This window comes from Ovis canadensis, chromosome X (assembly GCF_042477335.2).
Source record: "Ovis canadensis isolate MfBH-ARS-UI-01 breed Bighorn chromosome X, ARS-UI_OviCan_v2, whole genome shotgun sequence".
In the NCBI taxonomy this organism is placed as follows: Eukaryota; Metazoa; Chordata; class Mammalia; order Artiodactyla; family Bovidae; genus Ovis; species Ovis canadensis.
Genome location: NC_091727.1, coordinates 117,128,841 through 117,146,803, shown reverse-complemented (window position 1 = coordinate 117,146,803; position 17,963 = coordinate 117,128,841). Strand labels below are relative to the sequence as shown.

General features: G+C 40.8%; 1 pseudogene; it reads left to right on the top strand.

Moving 5' to 3' along the window:
* The first annotated feature begins 10,365 nt into the window (after positions 1-10,365).
* Positions 10,366-10,712, top strand: LOC138930040 (small ribosomal subunit protein eS26 pseudogene; annotated as a pseudogene).
* The last annotated feature ends 7,251 nt before the right edge of the window (positions 10,713-17,963 follow it).

Genomic DNA, 17,963 nt, shown 5'->3' with positions numbered 1-17,963 from the left:
TCAGTCTACTAGATCTAATCCCCTGAATCTATCTTAACCTCCAATGTATAATCATAAGGAGCTTTGACTTGGGTCCTATCTGACTGGCCTAGTCATTTTCCCTACATTCCTCAATTAATCTACAGGCTAGGAGTCAGCCAATCAGGGCAAAGTGAAGGCTAGGCATCAGCCAATCACAGTACAGAACAGGATAGTTGTCAGCCAATCAGGGTGAAGTACAACCTGTGAGTCAGCCAAACAGAGCAAAGTACAGGCTAGTAGTCAGCCAATCGAGGCAACATAGAGGCAAAGAGTGAGCCAAACAAGGCAAATTACAGGCTAGGAGTCAGCCAATCAGGACAAACCATAGGCTAGGAGCTCGCCAATCAAAGCATACTACAGCCTAGGAGTCAGCCAATCATGAGAAAGTGCAGGTTAGCTTTCAGCCAATCAGGGCAAGCTACAGGCTGGGGCATCCCTGGTGGCTCAGGGGTAAAGAGTCTGCATGCAAAGCAGGAGCCACAAGAGAAGGGGGTTTGATTCCTGGGTCTGGAAGAGCCCCTTGCAGAGGGCATTGACAACTCACTCCAGTATTCTTAGGTGGAGAAGCCCATGGACAGAGGAGCCTGGTGGGCTACAGTCCATGGGGTTCCCAAAGAATCCGACATGACTGAGCAACTGAGCATGCACGCATGCCTGGCAGTATCCACCTAGGACCAGCTACAGATCATCCCCTCTAGATAAGACCATCAAAATAAATAAGTAAATCACAGTAACAAGAACTACCCAAGTGTACTCTAGGTCAGGGAGTGTTGAAAGGGATTTATAGACATAACCCCATGAAATCCTTGCCACCACTCTGTAACGTGGGGACCATTACTATAAATGAGGAAACAAAGCCACAGAGAGGTTAAAAATGTAGTCCAGGTCACAGAATTATAGCAGAATTCAAATTCAGGTTTTCCTGACTTTGCAGGAAATTTAGATTTTTTTTACCTTCAACTTTTTATTATGAAAAACTTCAGGCATATACAAAAGTAGAGTGATAATTTCAAGAACCCTGCTGTGCCCCTAGCTTGAGTGACTATCAATTCAAGGCTAATCTCATTACATGTATACCCACATTTACTTCTCCTCCTCTGGATATTGAAGCAAATGATAGACATCATTATTCCAGCATAGTTCTCTAAAATGACTCTTTTTAAAAGCATAGTCACAACATTTTATCACACCTAAATATTAACAAATATTCATCAAAGATTCAATCAGTATTCAAATATCCTTGATAGGTTCATGAATTTTTACAGATATTTTTTGTTCCTATCAACATCCAGAGAAGACCACATAGTGCAATTGGTTGGTGTATCTTTTAAGTCTGTTTTAATCTATAGGTTCCTCCACCAATTATTTTTTCTACTGGAACTTATTCTTGCAGATGTCGGCTGGTTTTTACTAGAGAGGTTTCCACTATCTATGGATTTTGGTGATTATATTCCAGTAGTATCTTTCAAGAAAACTGGTAGGTAGATGTAGAGATTCATTGATGATTAATTTTTTGGCAAGAGAGCTTCATAGGTGGTGCTGTGTGCTTTCATCAAAAGTATGTAATATCTGGTTATCTCTCTTCTTGTGATGGTAACAGCCATTAATGAGCATTGTCTAGATCCATTATTTCATTGTTGTTCCTGGTGTTCAGTCACCAAATTATGTCCAACACTTCGCGACCCCATAGACTGCAGCATGCCAGGCTTTCCTGTCCTCACCAGCTACTAGAGTTTGTCCAAGTTCATGTCCATTGTATCGGTGATGTCATCCAGCCATCTCATCCTCTGATGCCCTCTTCTCCTGCCCTTAGTCTTTCCTAGATCAGGGTCTTTTCCAATGAGTTGGCTGTTTGCATCAAGTGGCCAAAGTATTAGAGCTTCAGCTTCAGTCCATTCAGTGAATATTCAGGGTTTATTTCCTTCCTTATTTCATTAGGGATTGTCAAAAGGCGATGGTCTGTAATCCCTTTTTCACTCATTGCCTCGTGTACTTCTATAAACAAAAACCTCTTGTCATCAAGTTTTTGGTTACACTAAGTGTTATATGTATAGAAGAGACTGCAGTGACAACGTTGCTGGTGTAGATCTCCATGTGCACCTCAGGCTTGGGCTCCCTGTGTTTACAATCACACCTCCAGCCTTTCTTTCCTAAGCATATCTTCCATACTAGTGTGTCTGGGTTCAGCCTTGACCACAAGAAATTGGGAGAAAGATTTTAAAATCTATGTAGTATAAATCCAGAGACTTGCCTGTCAGTCTAATGGTTAAGACTTCACCTTCCAGTGCAGGGGATGCAGGTTTGATCCCTGGTCAAAGAGCTAAGATCCCACATACCTCGTGGCCAGAAAACAACAAAACATAAAACAGAAGCAATATTGTAACAATTTAATAAAGAGTTTAAAAATGGTCCACATCAAAAATATTTTAAAAATAAAAGGTAAAATATAAATCCAGGAGGGTCAACCTCCACTTAAATAGAATTTCAGAAAGAAAGAAAAACAGTTGAGGGGAGGAAGTAATGTTTTAAAAAAGAAAAAAACTTCTAACTGAAATTTTCAGTTTGAAAAGACCACTGAGTGGTAAGTAGAATGAAAGACAAAAGACTTGCGTATAAGCACAGCTTGTGAAATTTTAAGATATCAATAAAGGGAAGAGCCTTAAAACTTCTGGTGAGAAAAGAGGTCTACAAAGAAATGACAATCCTCATTAGCAGCACTTAGATGCTAAAACAACAACAACAACAAACACAAACATATTTGTAAAGTTCAAGAGAAAATGACTTTGAATGTAGAATTCTATATTAGTTAAATATAAGAACAAAAATAGACATTTTCCAACCAGGGATCGAACGTGTGCCCCTCACATTGAGAAGTGGAGTCTTAACCACTGGACCACCAGGGAAGTCCTATAGTACTTTTCACTTTAAACTTTATATACTGTTTGAATTTTTGCCATCAACAACTATTGATTTTATTTAGGACAAAGCAACCATTAATTTTATTTAGGGCTCTGAAATTACATGCATCTGAATTCAGACCCACTAAGGCTCAGATACTGCTGGTGGGAGTGTGAGATAATGCATCCCACTTTGAAAAATTATTCAGCATAATTAACCAGACTTGAGCATGCACAGCCCTATGACCCAGCAGCTCTACCCTTTAGCACATCCAATGCAAATGCATGCACACATGATCCAAGAGACATGGGCAAAGTTGTTCTTATCACTTCTCTTTGTAATAGCTCAAAACAGAACATTACAAATGTCGAACAACAGTAAAGATAAGTAAGTTGTGGTATATTCCTACACTAAAATACTATACAATAGCTCTTCTAAAAACTGTAGTCTGTGGACCCCTGGGGAATCCCCAAAACCCTTATGGGGGTCCTCAAGGTCAAAATTCTTTTCACAATAAGACTAAAAGGAGAGACTGTGGGATAGCTACCACGCGAAAAGCTCGAACATAAGACCCCGCCAGGACCGAGCACAGAACAAAGGACGGATCGGAAAAAGCCGGCTGCAGACCATCCCCCGCCGGGGACAGGCAGCCAGAGCCGTAAGGTCTGGAAAGGGGCAACTGCAGACCCGGAGAGACTTTGCTTACCTAACTGCAAGCAGGCTCCTTTGCTAAGACTTCTGGGGGAGCTGGACAGTCACAATTTGCCTCACGGGGTGCGCCAGCAGTCCGCCCAGAAAGCTGAGCAGCAGCGGCAGAAAAGGTGACAAGCCGCGGCGACCGCGCTCGCCAAACTCCTGAGCTACTCGGACCTGGGAAGGGCACAAAGCGCAGTTCCAGCCGAATCTGTGCCTCTGAGGGCTGCCTGAGCGCTGAACCTGAGCGGCTTGGACCGGGGAAGTGCACGCAGCCTAGGGCCGGCCCCAGACGGTTCCCAGCTGAGCATCGTAGAACCGGAGCGGTTTGTGCGCCGCGAGAAAGGACAGGTCAAGCGGAGCAGAGATACTGTGTGCACACGACAGTGCTATTTGTTTGCAGCATCCCCCCTCCCCACAGCGCGACTGAACCAGTGATCCTAAAAAACCAGCAAACAGAAGAAGTTAATCAGAGGGAACCACCTTGGAAGTGATCCCACACGGCCCATAATACCAGAAAGGTGAACCTCTCTGAGTGTCCCTCAATGTGGAGAAACTTTTCATCTTTAACCTAGATGTTTTATCATCGGTGCTGTATAGATGGAGAAGTCTAGAGGCTACTGTAAAAATAAAACTGAAAGCCAGAAGCAGGAGGCTTAAATCCAAAGCCTGAAAACATTAGAGAACTCATGAATTCAGGGAACATTAAGCAATAGGAGCCCATCTAATGCCTTCATACCTACACCAAAACCAAGCTCCACCCAAGGGCCAACAAGTTCCAAAACAAGACATACCACGCAAATTCTCCAGCAACACAGAAACAATCCCCTGAGCCTCAATATACAGGCAGCTCAATATTATCCCAAAACCTTTGATGTCTTGTAACCCATTACGGGTTACTCCACTGCACTCGAGAGAGAAGAAACCCAGCTCCACCCGCCAAAACTCCAACACAAGCCTCCCTAACCAGGAAACCTTGACAAGCCACTGATAGAACCCCACCCAAAGTGAGGAAGCTCCATAATAAAGAGAACTCCACAAATTACCAGAATATAAAAAGGCCACCCCAAACGCAGCAATATAACCAAGATGAAGAGACAGAGGAATACTCAGCAGGTAAAGGAACAGGAGAGCTGCCCACCAAACCAAACAAAAGAGGAAGAAGTAGGGAATCTACCGGAGAAGGAATTCCGAATATTGATAGTGAAAATGATCCAAAATCTTGAAATCAAAATGGAATCACAGATAAATAGGCTAGAGACAAAGATTGAGAAGATGCAAGAAAGGTTTAACAAGGACCTAGAAGAAATAAAAAAGAGTCAAAATATAATGAATAACGCAATAAATGAGATCAGAAACACTCTGGAGGCAACAAATAGTAGAATAACGGAGGCAGAAGATAGGATTAGTGAAATAGAAGATAGAATGGTAGAAATAAATGAATCAGAGAGGAAACAAGAAAAACGAATTAAAAGAAATGAGGACAATCTCAGAGACCTCCAGGACAATATGAAACGCTCCAACATTCGAATTATAGGAGTCCCAGAAGAAGAAGACAGAAAGAAAGATCATGAGAAAATCCTTGAGGAGATAATAGTTGAAAACTTCCCTAAAATGGGGAAGGAAATAATCACTCAAGTCCAAGAAACACAGAGAGTTCCAAATAGGATTAACCCAAGGCGAAACACCCCAAGACACATATTAATCAAATTAACAAAGATCAAACACAAAGAACAAATATTAAAAGCAGCAAGGGAAAAACAACAAATAACACACAAGGGGATTCCCATAAGGATAACAGCTGATCTTTCAATAGAAACTCTTCAGGCCAGGAGAGAATGGCAAGACATACTTAAAGTGATGAAAGACAATAACCTACAGCCCAGATTACTGTACCCAGCAAGGATCTCATTCAAATACGAAGGAGAAATCAAAAGCTTTACAGACAAGCAAAAGCTGAGAGAATTCAGCACCACCAAACCAGCTCTCCAACAAATTCTAAAGGATATTCTCTAGAAAGGAAACACAAAAAGGGTGTATAAACCCGAACCCAAAACAACAAAGTAAATGGTAACGGGATCATACTTATCAATAATCACCTTAAACGTAAATGGGTTGAACGTCCCAACCAAAAGACAAAGACTGACCGAATGGATACAAAAACAAGACCCCTCTATTTGCTGCTTACAAGAGACCCACCTCAAAACAAGGGACACATACAGACTGAAAGTGAAGGGCTGGAAAAAGATATACCACGCAAATAGAGACCAAAAGAAAGCAGGAGTGGCAATACTCATATCCGATAAAATAGACTTTAAAACAAAGGCTGTGAAAAGAGACAAAGAAGGCCACTACATAATAATCAAAGGAACAATCCAAGAAGAAGATATAACAATTATAAATATATATGCACCTAATATAGGAGCACCGCAATATGTAAGACAAATGCTAACAAGTATGAAAGAGGAAATCAACAATAACACAATAATAGTGGGAGACTTTAATACCCCACTCACACCTATGGACAGATCAACTAAACAGAAAATTAACAAAGAAACACAAACTTTAAATGATACATTAGATCAGTTAGATCTAATTGATATCTACAGGACATTTCACCCCAAAACAATGAATTTCACCTTTTTTTCAAGTGCTCATGGAACCTTCTCCAGGATAGATCACATCCTGGGCCATAAATCTAAACTTGATAAATTCAAAAAAATCGAAATCATTCCAAGCATCTTTTCTGACCATAATGCATTAAGGTTAGATCTCAATTACAGGAGAAAAACTATTAAAAATTCCAACATATGGAGGTTGAACAACACACTTCTGAATAACCAACAAATCACAGAAGAAATCAAAAAAGAAATCAAAATATGCATAGAAACTAATGAAAATGAAAACACAACAACCCAAAACCTGTGGGACACTATAAAAGCAGTGCTAAGAGGAAAGTTCATAGCAATACAGGCATACCTCAAGAAACAAGAAAAAAGTCAAATAAACAACCTAACTCTACAACTAAAGCAACTAGAAAAGGAAGAGTTGGAGAACCCCAGAGTGAGTAGAAGGAAAGAAATCTTAAAAATTAGGGCAGAAATAAATGCAAAAGAAACAAAAGAGACCATAGCAAAAATCAACAAAGCCAAAAGCTGGTTCTTTGAAAGGATAAATAAAATTGACAAACCATTAGCCAGACTCATCAAGAAGCAAAGAGAGAAAAATCAAATCAATAAAATTAGAAATGAAAATGGAGAGATCACAACAGACAACACAGAAATACAAAGGATCATAAGAGACTACTATCAGCAGTTGTATGCCAATAAAATGGACAACGTGGAAGAAATGGACCAATTCTTAGAAAAGTACAATTTTCCAAAACTGAACCAGGAAGAAATAGAAAACCTTAACAGACCCATCACAAGCACGGAAATTGAAACTGTAATCAGAAATCTTCCAGCAAACAAAAGCCCAGGTCCAGACGGCTTCACAGCTGAATTCTACCAAAAATTTCGAGAAGAGCTAACACCTATCCTCCTCAAACTCTTCCAGAAAATTGCAGAGGAAGGTAAACTTCCAAACTCATTCTATGAGGCCACCATCACCCTAATACCAAAACCTGACAAAGATGACACAAAAAAAGAAAACTACAGGCCAATATCACTGATGAACATAGATGCAAAAATCCTCAACAAAATTCTAGCAATCAGAATCCAACAACACATTAAAAAGATCATACACCATGACCAAGTGGGCTTTATCCCAGGGATGCAAGGATTCTTCAATATCCGCAAATCAATCAATGTAATTCACCACATTAACAAATTGAAAAATAAAAACCATATGATTATCTCAATAGATGCAGAGAAGGCCTTTGACAAAATTCAACATCCATTTATGATAAAAACTCTCCAGAAAGCAGGAATAGAAGGAACATACCTCAACATAATAAAAGCTATATATGACAAACCCACAGCAAACATTATCCTCAATGGTGAAAAATTGAAAGCATTTCCCTTAAAGTCAGGAACAAGACAAGGGTGTCCACTTTCACCGCTACTATTCAACATAGTTCTGGAAGTTTTGGCCACAGCAATCAGAGCAGAAAAAGAAATAAAAGGAATCCAAATTGGAAAAGAAGAAGTAAAACTATCACTGTTTGCAGATGACATGATCCTCTACATGGAAAACCCTAAAGACTCCACCAGAAAATTACTAGAGATCATCAATGAATATAGTAAAGTTGCAGGATATAAAATCAACACACAGAAATCCCTTGCATTCCTATACACGAATAATGAGAAAGTAGAAAAAGAAATTAAGAAAACAATTCCATTCACCATTGCAACGAAAAGAATAAAATACTTAGGAATATATCTACCTAAAGAAACTAAAGACCTATATATAGAAAACTATAAAACACTGATGAAAGAAATCAAAGAGGACACTAATAGATGGAGAAATATACCATGTTCATGGATCGGAAGAATCAATATAGTGAAAATGAGTATACTACCCAAAGCAATTTACAAATTCAATGCAATCCCTGTCAAGCTACCAGCCACATTTTTCACAGAACTAGAACAAATAATTTCAAGATTTGTATGGAAATACAAAAAGCCTCGAATAGCCAAAGCAATCTTGAGAAAGAAGAATGGAACGGGAGGAATCAACTTGCCTGACTTCAGGCTCTACTACAAAGCCACAGTCATCAAGACAGTATGGTACTGGCACAAAGACAGACATATAGATCAATGGAACAAAATAGAAAGCCCAAAGATAAATCCACACACATATGGACACCTTATCTTTGACAAAGGAGGCAAGAATATACAATGGAGTAAAGACAATCTCTTTAACAAGTGGTGCTGGGAAAACTGGTCAACCACTTGTAAAAGAATGAAACTAGATCACTTTCTAACACCGTACACAAAAATAAACTCAAAATGGATTAAAGATCTAAATGTAAGATCAGAAACTATAAAACTCCTAGAGGAGAATATAGGCAAAACACTCTCAGAAATAAATCACAGCAGGATCCTCTATGATCCACCTCCCAGAATTCTGGAAATAAAAGCAAAAATAAACAAATGGGATCTAATTAAAATTAAAAGCTTCTGCACAACAAAGGAAAATATAAGCAAGGTGAAAAGACAGCCTTCGGAATGGGAGAAAATAATAGCAAATGAAGCAACTGACAAACAACTAATCTCAAAAATATACAACCAACTTATGCAGCTCAACTCCAGAAAAATAAACGACCCAATCAAAAAATGGGCCAAAGAACTAAATAGACATTTCTCCAAAGAAGACATACGGATGGCTAACAAACACATGAAAAGATGCTCAACATCACTCATTATTAGAGAAATGCAAATCAAAACCACAATGAGGTACCACTTCACACCAGTCAGAATGGCTGCGATCCAAAAATCTGCAAGCAATAAATGCTGGAGAGGGTGTGGAGAAAAGGGAACCCTCCTACACTGTTGGTGGGAATGCAAACTAGTACAGCCACTATGGAGAACAGTGTGGAGATTCCTTAAAAAATTGCAAATAGAACTCCCTTATGACCCAACAATCCCACTTCTGGGCATACACACCGAGGAAACCAGAATTGAAAGAGACACATGTACCCCAATGTTCATCGCAGCACTGTTTATAATAGCCAGGACATGGAAACAACCTAGATGTCCATCAGCAGATGAATGGATAAGAAAGCTGTGGTACATATACACAATGGAGTATTACTCAGCCGTTAAAAAGAATTCATTTGAATCAGTTCTGATGAGATGGATGAAACTGGAGCCAATTATACAGAGTGAAGTAAGCCAGAAAGAAAAACACCAATACAGTATACTAACACATATATATGGAATTTAGGAAGATGGCAATGACGACCCTGTATGCAAGTCAGGAAAAAAGACACAGATGGGTATAACGGACTTTTGGTCTCAGAGGGAGAGGGAGAGGGTGGGATGATTTGGGAGAATGGGAATTCTAACATGTATACTATCATGTAAGAATTGAATCGCCAGTCCATGTCTGACGTAGGGTGCAGCATGCTTGGGGCTGGTACATGAGGATGACCCAGAGAGATGTTGTGGGGAGGGAGGTGGGAGGGGGGGTCATGTTTGGGAATGCATGTAAGAATTAAAGATTTTAAAATTAAAAAAAAAATAAAATAAAAATAAAACCAAAAAAAAAAAAAAAAAGACTAAAAGGATATTTTCCTTTTTCACTACATGGACATTTACACTGATGGTGCAAAAGCAAAGGTAGATTTAAAAAAATTGCTGCTGCCTTAGCAATACCAACTGTATTGCTATTCACTGCGTTCTTTGCCCCCACACACTCCCAGCAAACAAAGCCCTTGATGAAACAGTATAACAATTAATTGTATTAAATTTCAACCATTGAGTAGAGTTAGAAAATTTTCCATGTGATGAAATAGCGAGCACGCATAAAGCACATCTGTTACATATCAATGTGCAATCGTTGCCTGAAGGAAAAGTACTTGTTTTTGTGAGCTGAATTAGACACTTTTTTCATGGAACACCATTTTTGCTTGAAAAGAAAATAGACAGACTATAATTACTCAGGCTGAGGCTTTTGGCAGATAGCTCCTTGAAAATGAATGAAGTGAGTCTGTCACTTAACTGACAGTGTTTATTACCAGTGATAACAATGGAGACAATGGAGCTTTCAAATAAAAATTCCAAATTTGGCTCTCACCTCCTCATCTCCAAGATGACCAAGGAAAGAAGGAACTGTGGTAGTGCCCAAAAGGGCCATGGCCACATACAACCTATTCGCTGTACCAACTGTGCCCAATGTGTGCCCAAGGATAAGGCCATTAAGAAGTTTGTCATTTGGAACATCATAGATGCCACAGCCATCAGAGACATTTATTTCTAAAGCGAGTGTTTTTGACACCTATGTGCTTCCCAAGCTGTATGTGAAACTACATTACTGCATGAGTTGTGCCATTCAGAGTAAGGCAGTTGGGAATCCAGGAAGCCCAGAAGGACCCAACACCTCCATCCCAATTTAGACCTGTGGTTGCTGCCCCACAGCCTCCACCAAAGCCCATGTAATGAGCTAAATCCTAAAGACTGAAGAAATACTGTTCCTTGAAAAGATAATAAAATGGAAATTACATTTTAAAAAATTCAAATTTGGGGAAATCTATCCACCACTATGGGGGCTTTCCTGGTGGCTCAGACAGTAAAGAATCTGGCTGCAAAGCAGGAAACCCAGACTCCATCCCGGGTCGGGAAGATCCCCTGGAGAAGGGAATGGTAACCCACTCCAGTAGTCTTGCTTGGGAAATGCCATGGAGAAAGGAGCCTGGCGGGCTACAGTCCATGGGGTGGCAAAAGAGCCAAACATGACCAAGCAACCAACACTTTCACTTTCTTCATTTACCACCATGAGTTTGACAGCTTCTGAAATGGTTAAAGACTTTGCTGATGGGACCTGTGCTAATAGTAACAAATGTGATTTTTTTGATAATGTATAGTAAAATGTGTCAATATTTGGAAAGTCAGTACACCTCAGTGAAACAATATTTTCCATATGACCAATAGAGAATGTTGTAAAATCAAGCATGGGCAAAAGATTGATTCAAAGTGCAAGATAGATTAATGGGATTTTTTTCTAAAGCAATTGTATCCAAGAATAACTGACACACAATAAACTGCACATATTTAAAGTATAATTTGTCAAGTCTTGACATATGTCAACACCTATGAACCCAGCACCATAGTCAGGATAACGAGCATTTCTAAAACCCCAAAAGTTAGCTCATACCTCTGTGTAATCTCTCTCTTGTGCCTCTCTCTCTTTCCCACACCATCCAGAGGCAACCGCTGATCTGTTTTGTTGTGTGTGTTAGTCTCTCAGTCATGTCCAACTCTTTGCGACCCCACAGACTACAGCCCGCCAGGCTCCACTGTTCCTGGGATTTACAGGCAAGAATACTGGAATGGGTTGCCATTCCCTTCTCCAGGATATCTTCCCGAGCCAGGGATCAAACCCAGGTCTCTTGCATTGCAGGCAGATTCTTTATTGCCTAAGCTGCTTTGTTAGTAGAGATTAGTTTGCGTTTTCTAGAATTTTATGTGAATAGAATCATATAGTACATACTCTTTTGGTCTAGCTTCTTTTACTTAGCATATTGTTGCATGTAGTATTCCACTGTATGGATACATCACAATTTATCCATTCACCTATTGATGGACATTTGGGCTGTTCCTGCTGCTGCTGCTGCTAAGTCGCTTCAGTTGTGTCCGACTCTGTGTGACCCCATAGATGGCAGCCCACCAGGCTCTCCCATCTCTGGGATTCTCCAGGCAAGAACACTGGAGTGGGTTGCCATTTCCTTCTCCAATGCATGAAAGTGAAAAGTGAAAGTAAAGTTGCTCAGTCGTGTCTGACTCTTAGTGACCCCATGGACTGCAGCCCACCAGGCTCCTCTGTCCATGGGATTTTCCAGGCAAGAGTACTGGAGTGGGGTGCCATTGCCTTCTCCGTGGGCTGTTCCTAGGTTTGGTCTATTATAAATAAATCTGCCGTGGACATTCTTGTACAAGTCTTTGTATGTACATAGACTTTCATTTCTCTTGGGTAAATAACCTAAGAGTGAACATGGTAGGTGTATGTTTAACATTTCTAGAAATTGTCAAAATGTTTCCCAAAGGAATCTCCTGACCTTTAATCAACCTTTAAACAAGGACTGTTTCTCATCTATCCAGTTCAGGGTCAACTTGACAATGGAAGGTTAATTAACCAGCCACTGACAAAGTAAATGAACATGACCTAAAGTTCTCTGAAATGTTCGGATCAGCCTGCTCCACACATCACAGATAAATCAGTAAATATGTACTGCACTCCTGTGTGCAATGCATCATAAGGAGACATTGTTGTGGGCAGAGAAGCAAGTACCACTGACTGCCTGGAGCTGTACTAGAGGGTAGGGACTCATCAGTACCTAAGACCCATGGCTTATCCTAGTTCATGGTCTAGAGGGGAAGACACTTGGATGATGATAACGAAAGTTATCATTGTCAAGTTCTAAGACAGAGATGAGCACAAAGTGTTATGGGAGCATGAGAGAGTGGATATTAGCTGGAGTGGGGAGGTAAGGGAAGTAGTTTGGTGCCTAGGAAGATGCTTAAGAGGAGGCATGTCAGGTGGGTCCTGAGGGTCTCCAGTTTACTTAGTTAAGAATGGAAGAAGAATGCCACTGCAGGTAAAGGAAGTAGCATGAAGAATGAACAACATGGATGCATGTGTTTGCACCTGTCTGGGGAAAGAAATGGCTGGAGCATCAGAGTGACAGATGGGGCCTGAAAAGCCAACTGGGGCCATGAAAACCACACCAAGGGGTTTTCCCATCACCCTGACAAGTATGTCTTCTGCCTCCCAAGAAAACAGATATTATCTTCTGCCAACATTCCCATCTCCCACTTGCCTGGACAGAATTTTCCCATCCTCTTCACTTCCTACCCAAACTGGATCAACTTTATTCCTTACATCATGCATTTACACGTTTATCAAATGTACTGGGTGTTTTGCAACATACTAATGTCGTGTCTCCTAGGCTGGCTTATTTGTATCTATTACTAATTGATGTGCAGAACTCAAAAGATGACAAATCCTTCTGCCCCATCACCATTCCTGTGGCCTCTGGGTTTTGGCCAAGACCTCTGGAACCTAGGCCCTCCCAGTAGCACACAGTGTCAATATTCTGACATATTTGCCCAGACTCTCATTCATACTCACTGTCACATTTCTCCCTATTTTTTGTTCTAGAAAATACAATTATTTTCATTAAAATCTGTTATATACATTAACATGTAATGAATTTGATATTTTTAATGAGTTAAATAGTTTTTTTTTTAATTTCTCAGTTTAATTTCCTATACAGTAAATATCTTAGATACAACTCACAGAAACACAAGTTCTTTAGCTTCCTTGATAGTTTTTATAAATGGAAACAGGTTCCAAGACCAAAAAGTTTGAGAATTGCTATACAGCTATGAAAATGAGCAACTAGTGCTACTCACAACACCATTTATAAATTTCATACACACAGACACAAAAGCATAGATACTGGATAGACCATTTATATAAAGTTCTGAAACAAGAAAAGCTAATTAATGGTGTTGGAAATCAGGATGGGGGTTTCCCTGGTGGTTCAGTGGTTAAGAATCCACCTGCCAATGCAGGAGACAGTCCCGGAAGATTCTAGTCCTGGAAGATTCCATATGCCTTAGGGCAACTAAGCCCAGGAGCCACAACTATTGAGGCTAGTGCTCTAGAGCCTATGCTCTGCAGCAAGAGAAGTCATTGCAATGAGAAGCCCACGCACCACAATTAGAGAGTAGCCCCTGCTCGCCACAACTAGAGAAAGCCCATACACAGCAACAAAGACATAGTGCAGCTAAAAGTAAATGAATACAATTAAAAAAAAAAACAGAAATCATGATGGTGGTCACCTGGGGGAAGAAGGGGTGGTGGTGTGGTTCAGAAGAGGAGTGTGAGGGGTTCTAGGATGCTGTCCCTGTGCTGTCTACTGGGCCAAGTGCTAGTTACCCAAGTGTATTCAATTGTTGACAACTCATTGGTATATCACGCATTTTCCTATACATGTGTTTGGCTTGGCTTTTTTTTTAGTTGAAAAAGTATGCCCCCATCCATCTTAGCTCTGCTGTCTTCTTGTTGTGAGTTGGAAAAGTTACTTGACCTCTCTTCATTTATTCAACCAACAATTCTTAAGACCTACTCGGCACCAGGCACTGTGGTACACAGTAGGCACAGCAGCAAGACGGAATACACAGTCTCAGCTTTGTCTAGTGCAGTGCAGGAGAGACAACCATTAAAAATGTAATCACAGGGATGGCAGAAAAGAGAGGTAAGGGGGCTACAGAATGTATAACAGTAGACTTAACCTTCACAGCCAGTCTGAGATGAGGAGGGAACTGTCGGGGGCGGGGGGCGGGGGTTGTAATTTCCTCAGTTCTGTCTTGCTGCAGCAAAAATTTGAAACGACGGATGGATCGGTGTTACAGCTCAGTTTTATTTGGCAAGTAAAGGAAAATACATCCTAGAGGCTTGAGGGTAGACCAACCCAAAAGAAGTGAAGAGAAGCCAGTGACTGAATTTTGGCTCCTCTTTTTATATGTTTTTTCTCCTCCCCTGAGACTGCCCTATGTAAATTGGGATAGCCAGGAGGGCTGTTGTTTCACCTGAGGTTCTCACTCTGCTCCTTGGACTTTGCTTTGCTCTATTTTCATGGACTTTTCCTCTTCTTTGTCTTTTAGCCACTGCCATTCTGGACTCCTTTCTCCTATTCTAACTACCTAACAGAATGCTTAGCTGAACTGTGAGAGATGAGCAGGAGTAAGTCACAAAAGGAATGGTGAAAACTGCCACTTGACTTCTCTGCTTGGCTGTTTAATAGGCATCTCATTCTCTTTTTTTGCATAATATTTTATTTTCTTACTTTTTACTATTGAAGTATAGTTGATTTACAATGTTCTATTAATTTCAAGTATACAGCAAAGTGATTCAGAAACATATATATATACTCTGTTTCAGATACCTTTCCATTATAGGTTAATACAGGATATTGAGTAGTGTTCCCTGAGCTATACAGGCATGTGTGCCTGCTCAGTTGTGTCCAACTCTTTGTGACCCCATGGACTGTAGCCCACCAGGCTCCTCTGTTCATGGGATTCTCCAGGCAAGAATACTAGAGCAGGTCACCATTTCTTCCTCCAGGGGATCTTCCTGACTCAGGAATCAAACCCATGTCTCCTGCACTAGCAGGCAGATTCTTTACCAGTCAGCCACCTGGGAAGCCCCTGTGCTATACAGTAGGACCTTGTTGATTATCTATTTTATATATAGTAGTGTGTATCTGCTAAACCCAAACTCCTAATTTATCCCTCCCTACCTTTCCCTTTAGTAATCATAAGTGTGTCTTCTGTGTCTGTGGTTTTATATTTGTTCTGTATATAAGTTCATGTGTATCATTTTTTGGCATCTCAATCCTAATACAGCCCTGTCTCTCTGTCTCCACCCCCTCTCCACCCCCCACTATTTGACCATCTAGCTCCTCCCATCTTTGCCACATCAGCAAGGGCAACTTTATCCTGCTGACTTCTCAGGCCCAAAACCTTAGAATCATCCAAAATGTTTCTCTTCCTGTCACATCCCATATCCAGTGCCATCATACCCCTCATATCCAGTGCCATCTTTTCTTGAAGCTGATAAAGTTTTAGTTTCAGGGGCCCTCACATTCCAAGGTCCTGAACAGGTCCATAGGCATGTGTTCACATTGTCATAGATTTTTGTATGATTGGGAAAGATATTTTAACTGCAGTCAGTTGAGACCACTGTCTCTTTCCACTCCAACATTCCTTCCATCACATTTTCCCCTTGTGTTGCACGGTAGTTGAGTGACCATGGACATTTTGGGGATCCTGTTTACTGGAAGTTAACATGTAGACACATTTAGCTGGGCTTTGGGGAGATACATGCATGTGGTTTGCATTCACTTCCTGGGGTCATGACAGGACAGTGGAGAACCAGAAGTCATATTGTGATGGGAATCTGTCCTATGGCACTTGGCATAGGAAGTATACAGATTGTAGAAGTGACAGAAGGTTTGAAATGTACACAGCCAGAATCTAGTCTATGCAGAATTCTCCCAAATTATGGAGCTGTTTGCAGAAAGTTTGGTTCTTATTGATGTCTAAATAAAAACAAAATTTCTCTCTTGTTAAAAATATACTGGACAATGTAGCATACACAAGTTCAAGTGCAGGCTGCTCTTTTTTTTTTTTTTTTCTTCTGGTCCATTAAGCAAAATAGGCTTCCCTGGTAGCTCAGATGGTAAAAATTCTGTCTGCAATGCAGGAGACCTGGGTTTGATCCCTGGGTCAGGAATATCCCCTGGAGAAGGAAATGGCAACCCATTCCAGTATTCTTGCCCAGAAAATTCAATGGACAGAGGAGCCTGGCAGGCTACAGTCCATAGGGTCACAAAGAGTCAGACATGACTGAGCGACTAACACTTTCACTTTCAAGTAAAATCAATCAGAATACCTATGTTTGTAAGGCAAACACCTGTAGCAGGACTGTAAGCAGTGTGTGTGTGTGTGTGTGTGTGTGTGTGTGTGTGATGTTTTCTTGATGAATCCCTGCATACCAAATCACATAAGTCTCAGAGTATCTGACCCACCTACTTTGACTTGACAAAGCCTGACTGATCATTGTGATTTTATTCTCACCTTAAATACATACTCACTTTTCTACCTAATGTTGTACTCTTTAAAAAAGTCCCACAAATCTTAACAGCTTCAAGTCTTACATATAGACTACAGCCCTGCTTATATATTATACCCAACCAGCAAGTCCAGATGGCTGTACTCTCGAAATATATTCATAATCCAACCCCTTCTCACCACCTTGACTGCTGCTACTCCCCTAAGCTAAGCTGCCACCTTCTCTCACTTGCCTTACTGCAGCTGCTTGCTGACAGTCTCCCTGCTTCATCCCTATCATACTCCACCCCCTACAGTCTATTCTCCACATAGCAGACAGAAGGAGCTTTTCATGCCATTAATTAGATTATATAACTGTTCTGCTCAAAACCTTCCAACAGCTTCATATCTTAATCAGAGAAAAACCAAACTCCATAAAGCAGCCTACCTGCCCCTTCATGATCTAGCCTCCAGCAGCTAGTTTGCAGTCATCTCCAATCACACTTCCCTGCACTTGCTCCACTCCACCCATACCATGCTCCTTGCTGTTCCCCAAAGAAATCCCACCAGGTACCCCTGCCACCCCCAACAACAGTTCTTCATTCAGACATCCACGTGGCTTTTTCTGTCACTTCCTTCAAGTCTTTAAGTATGACTGTCTCAGTGAGGCTTACTTTGATCTTGCCATGAAAAATTTCACTCACTCACCCTTCTCTGAACTTTTGATCTCTCTTACTTTGCTCTCTACTTCTTTTTCCCATAGTGCTTATCCCTTTCTAAAACACTAGGTGGCTTACTTATTGATTTTACTTATTCTTTTTAATCTCTCACTTCCTTCTAGAATGCAACCTGCTAACAGGCACAGGAATATTAATTTACTCATTGCTATGGTGGCTCCCTGGTAAAGAATCCATCTGCCAATGCAAGAGATGCAGGTTCAATCCCTGGCTCAGGAATATCCCCTGGAGAAGGAAATGTCAACCCATTCCAGTATTCTTGCCTGGGAAATCCCATGGGCAGAGGAGCCTGGCAGTCTACAGGCCAAGGGGCCACAAGAGAGTCAGACAGGACTAA